Source organism: Tasmannia lanceolata, unplaced genomic scaffold, assembly GCF_043159265.1.
Source record: "Tasmannia lanceolata isolate RefF3 unplaced genomic scaffold, GAP_Taslan_0.1 ptg000008l, whole genome shotgun sequence".
NCBI lineage: Eukaryota > Viridiplantae > Streptophyta > Magnoliopsida > Canellales > Winteraceae > Tasmannia > Tasmannia lanceolata.
The window spans coordinates 36,225,644-36,231,498 of NW_027518685.1; the positions used below are offsets into that span (position 1 = coordinate 36,225,644).

At 44.6% G+C, this 5,855-nt stretch overlaps 1 long non-coding RNA gene across 1 annotated transcript; it reads right to left on the reverse strand.

Moving 5' to 3' along the window:
• Positions 1–1,720: 1,720 nt before the first annotated feature.
• LOC143883604 (uncharacterized) lies at positions 1,721–4,637 on the reverse strand. The gene is made up of 5 exons (XR_013252439.1): positions 3,988–4,637; positions 3,715–3,871; positions 3,286–3,618; positions 2,408–3,192; positions 1,721–2,325 (listed from the first exon to the last, which is right to left on the reverse strand). It is a non-coding gene; the product is annotated as an uncharacterized LOC143883604 (long non-coding RNA).
• Between the last annotated feature and the right edge of the window lie 1,218 nt (positions 4,638–5,855).

A 5,855-nucleotide genomic window follows, 5' to 3' on the forward strand; every position in this document is an offset into this window, starting at 1 on the left:
TGGTGGGTATAGAGGCTCTTCTATCGGATCCCCTTTAGCCGAAAGGGTGCTAACACACCTTTTAAACGTCAAAAATATAAAAGTCCAGCCAAACTTTGTAAATAAATGCTTTACCCCTTTTTCTTCAAAACCTTGTTTTCAACAAGATCTTCCTCTAGAGTTAAGAGTTTGTCCTAGATAGAGAGTTTTAGAGTTAGGAGTTTGTCTTTGATTTGTTGTGTGCTTGTTTGTGCTTGTTTTAGAGTTAGGGGTTTGTCCTAGAGTTATAGGAGCGCCTCCGTCCGGTCAGTTGGCGATCCACATCGCCGACTGATGACTAGAATAGGATGCGTTAGTCCACCCTTTGTTTTCCTTAGGGAATACATCCTAGTTACACATAGGTTGTAGGAATCACCTGCATTAGCTTAGGGCTAACCTCCATTTAGTTAGGGCATATAGGGTGTCCTAAAATCTACAATTCACTAGAATTTAAATAATCGTTCAAGAAGCTTTAATAACTAGTCCGGTCTTTTAGATCGAGTCTAAGATAGAGGTCTAGGTGTCTTAGGCATCATAGTTTAGAATAGGTGTGAAGAACTACGTTGCCTTGATTCTCGTGGAGGCGGGGATACGTAGGCTTCTTTGGATGAATACCAGACCATCCGAGGACTCAGGCTAAATCGTTTAGAGTCTTAGGATTTGTTGTGTTGTTATTATATGTTTTGATGTGTTTTCTTACTTTCTTGTACTGATCCTATACCTTTAGCTGTAGCATGTATGTGTTTGTTCACCAGAACTTAGACACCAGTTAGGCATGTCACTCATAACCTAGTTGTCATTAGGTGACACATCTTTTATTTTATTCTGTGTGTGCTTATTATTTTATTCCCTGGTCATGCCTGATTAGGTAGACGTCTTCCGGGGGATACTTTGTTCCCATTTCACATGATTTTTACCCAAACTTCTTTGGAGTTAATGAAAATGGCATAAGAGACCAAGTGTTCGCACTCGGGCGAATTGGGCGTGCTCTTCGGACCTTCTCCATTCGTTATCAGGCACGGACCTTCTGTATCTCTGGTTATCTGTTGCAAGCAGAGCATTTGTTTTTAGTTCCATGGCGTATCCATGGATGGCGACTCTGAGTTATTTTTAGATATATCTTGGTTTCGAGCCTTGGCTCCAGATTAGGATGTATCTCTTTCTTTTTATATATCGCCACTCATGCTATGCTGTGAGGGTGACAACAGTTTTGAGAGTTCCTTGGTAGAGCTCTCCTTCACGTTGTGGAGATCTAGAGGATGTAGGGACTCGTTCCCTCACCATCCTCGGATCGGGGTCCACACTACCCCGTGTACAAAAGAAAGATGTTCAGAAGAATTTAATCTCATGATTATAGATATTCAGAATATGCTCCCTCTTCGTTTACAAATAAAATTGCGCTTGTTTCTTATCTTGTGTTAAATTTCTCTTGTCTATGGGAATACATACACTATGGGCATTTTACATTATTAGTCATAAAAGGATATGACTTATAATGTAAAATGTTCAATCAAATCATTAATGAAACCATGAAAGGGACATTTTGCATTGTTAGCTTTCCGCTAACAAATCAAAATGCTCAATAAAGTTGTCAAAAGAACTAAATTATGGGCATTGTGTGTAAATACTCGCCTAGAGTGGCGACTATTTACACAAAATGTACTTTATTTCAAACAGACAATGACAAAAACAATTGTAGATAAAAGCAATAAGAGGATCCATATATCTCATATGTCAAATGAATACATGTCTGATCAAACCAAAAAAGAAAAAAGATGCATCTCATCCCAAATCGGGGTACAAAAAGAAGAAGAATAAAAGATCACTACTCAGCCGGAGATCTGTAGGACCCGGCTCCTGAGCATCCTAGACTGGGCCTGAGGCGGACGGCTGGTCTGCTGGAGGCTGGGAGATTGAAGACTCTCCTAGATGAATAAAAAACTCCTCTCCATAGTGACGTTCAAGAGAGCTCACTGTCATGCGTCCGGAGAAGATCTCTGCAATGAACACTAGACCCACCCTTGTTGAAGTAGCTGCTGCTCTCTCTGGTCTCTCTCTCTCTCTCAAGATCAGAAGGGCGAGCGGAGAACATGCCACCGAGACCTGTCCCGGTCCTCGCCCTCTTCACCAGCTCATCTGTCTCTTGCCTGCCCGGCGGGTGGTGTCCTCTCCGTCGGCCTCCCTGGTGTAATCCAGATGGGATGTGTCGTCCCTATCATCAGTGCTCCCTCTACCCTCTCTATCTAGCACAGTCCCAAAAGTAGAAGGAATCGCACCCTCAGGCATCGTTGGCCTGTATACCTCCTCCTGCATCCAAAATATAGATATCAAAGCTATATCAAAAGCACATATGTAGATTCAATTGGAAAACAAGAAAATATTTCCGTACCCCTCTGGTAGTGACACACTCATATAGCTCCAGCTGGCGTCTCAGAGTGTAGATCTCCTGCTGGTAGGCAAGGAGCTGCACATCTGTCTCACACTGGTACCGCTTTGTCGATGCGGTATGCTCCTAGAGAGCCTCAACCAACTAAGCAACGATGGCCTTCAAGCTCCCCACCAGCAGCAGATCGTTCGCCTGGTTGCGAGGAATCTGCAGCATCAATCAAAATTCAAATCAGATATGCATATATTCAAAATTTGAAATAAACAAGTGCATAAAAAAATTAAACAAATCACTCGCCCCTAGGCGATCCTCTGGAATCGGATATCCCAATGCCTCTGTCGGCTCGACTAGAGGGATCTCTCGCGTCCCTCTCCAATCACTGACCAAGACACCCCACCCAAGCATCGGGCGGTACTCTGGAAAGTGGAGGGACTGGCTGCTGAAGGACCAGTTGCGAACGGAGTTGGAGGAGGCATCCATCTGCTGGACTCTCGGGCGAAGACCGTGTCCATACTAGCTCAGTACATTCCCGTTTCTCGAGAGAAGAAGAACTCAAAGGAGATGTCTCGGCAGCCGCCACCCCATTGCCCCGGCCATGGGCAGAAGGCCTCCCTCTCCCTCGCTATTTCCTGCCCACTGCGCAAAAGCACGCTCCCTGATCATTGGGTCATCTCGGACGAGGTGCATCAGGCAGCGAGCGATGGATGGCCTCATCCATCACAAAGGCATCGTCATGTGGATGCCCCGCTGCGGCTCCTGCCCTACCTCGGTCGGTGTAGTAGGATCCTCTTGCAAAAGGCCAAACAATTCAAATCAACAAAGGAATGCAATAATCATTCAAATTTGAACCAAAAACAGAAAGGGTAGGAATAGAAGAATACCCTTCCTAGAGTCAAAGGAGGCATCAGCTCAAGTGCTGCCCAGGCGCTGTAATCCCCCTTCAGGAAATGTGTGTCGGGGATGGAGAAGCTTGTGGTTCGCAGGACCTGCAACTGGGACTCCTGAACCTAGTCCAAAACCCTCAAACTGCCATAGGGGAGAGGAGGGATCCTCTGGGTCTCGTGCCCCAACGACTGTCGTGCTATCCGGTCTGGCAGATAGACCGCTGGCCCTCTGTAACAGATGAATGCCGCCATCCTCCAAGATATGGACCGGGAATGTGCGAACTCGTCAGCCTGAATCTCTGGATGATCATCCAGAGGTCTACACCTGACCTGTCTATGACATAGGCCATATGTCAAAAACATGGGCAAAATTCAAAGCACAGACAAAACAGTATTGTATTGAAATGAAAACAAACAAATACTCACAGTGTTTAGTGGAATCCGGTCTCTGGATCTCGCCCAACGATGGTAGGGTCTGCGTACCCATGTGGCCCGGCCCCAAGCGGATCTGCCCCGGGAAGTAAGTCCTGGTTGGCTCCCTCAAATCGGGAGCAAGGAGTCTGAAAGGCTCAAAGGCCCAGGCCTGCACAAGAGTCAGCACATCATATGATAATAGTTCATAGCAATCATATCATAAACAACAAGCAAGAAAGCAAAAACAGATAAACTCAAACTAAAAAGAGAAGGGTAGAAGCGTACCGCCCAAATGTACCAAAGTCCACAGATGGACTTCGTCTCGTCTCGAGAGATTAGATCCATCTCAACGATGAGGAAGGCATAGGCGGCCCCTCCCTAGTCTTAGTCCGCCAGCCTGTCAATATGGCGGACTATGCTCAGAAAGTCTTTGCTGACTGTGTTTGATGTCCCGCTGAACAAGCTTTGAACCAAGAGAGACATCGTGAAGCTCATCGCCAATCGACGATAGTAGGTCTCATCCATTACCTCTGGTGTCGGCGACCAGTGTGCAAAGCTGGTCATGCGCACCATGGGTCTGGAGGCCTAAGGAACCTCGCCACGATGGTCCCTCGGATCGATGTCTGGTATCCCCAGAATCTCCATGAACTCTGCCTCAGATATAGGAGTCGGAACAACTGGAATGCCTCCCATCCGAAGCCCTGATAGTGCTGAGAAGGCCAGGGGAGTCATCCCAACCTCCCTGATCGGGAAGTGAAAGGTGTGGGTCGTGTCCCACCATCGCTCTGCTAGGGCCACTACGTCGTCTGGCCCGACACTCTCTAGATCCAGCTGGAGGAGTCTGTGCAATCCAGATCTCTCGATATAGACCGGGACTGTGCTGGAAGAGATGACCACCACGTTCGGACCTCTCCAAGAGATCCCCTTGTAGTCATGGTGGGAAGACTCTGCACGAAAATTTAGAAATAAAATAAAAAATTTCCCTCCAAGTTGGAGAAAATTCTAAAAAGAAATTCATCCTAAGAATTAGGGGTGGCCAACCAGTTCGGTTCTCGGTTCTCGGTTCCATGAACCGTAAGAACCGAACCGAACCGTACTACACAGTAGGACCGAACCGAACCGGACCGAACATAATCGGTTCGGTCCGGTTCGGTTCTTCGTATCTAATGGGTAATTATTAATTATTAATTATAATTTATAAAAACTTTTAATTAAAGTTATAATATAAGTTACTTTCTTATTATAAGAATAGTATTAACTATTACTTATTAATATTATAAGTAATTTATATTATTAAGTATATGTATAATAGAAATATAAAAATATTATATATATATATATATATTCAAAGTTCGGTTCTTCGGTTCCGGAACCGAACCGAGAACATTAGACCCGGAACCGAACCGAAATTTTTTGGTTCTTCATCAGTGGAACCGAACCGGACCAAAAATATTTTTTTACAGTTCGGTTCCGGTTCGGTTCTTCGGTTCCGGTTCGGTTCTTCGGTTCTGGTTCGGTTCTGGCCACCCCTACTAAGAATCTAGGAATTGAAAAACAAAATTATCCTAAGAACTAGGAATTGAAAAGGGAAGTCTAGAAGACATACCTGGCCATCGCGAAATAAACACGACAGATGGGCGGCGGAACCATAGTTAGCAAAACACCGTTTTAAACGACGAACTTTTTAAAAATTCTCAGTTTTTTAAGTGGCCGTATAAAACGGCGTTTAGAATAGCTGGGCGTTTAAAACGACATATTTTTCTAGAAAAAGTATTAAACGCGAATTAAACACCTATTGCGTTTTTTTCTACCTTTTTCCTACTTTATTCCAAATTTAGTAGATACTACAAAAAAGCTGTTAGGCAGAGAGATGTTGTCAATTTGCATCCATGTGTCAGTTGCCGTTCCTTTGGATCTCCAAGTGTCGTACTGAGTCACCATTCGATGTTAACCCCTCCTTTCCTAGCAATTCCACCACTTTTGTCTTTTTCTGATAATTAATCCATTTTTACAAAAAGTCAAACAATAAGGAGTGAAACAATAGAGGTTAGGATCAACCCTCTAATAGTCAGTCCCTCTATAGATTGGAGAGTGAGGATTAAACTACGGAAATGATTTTTGGGGCACAACATCTTTAGGCTGTGGCCCATCTA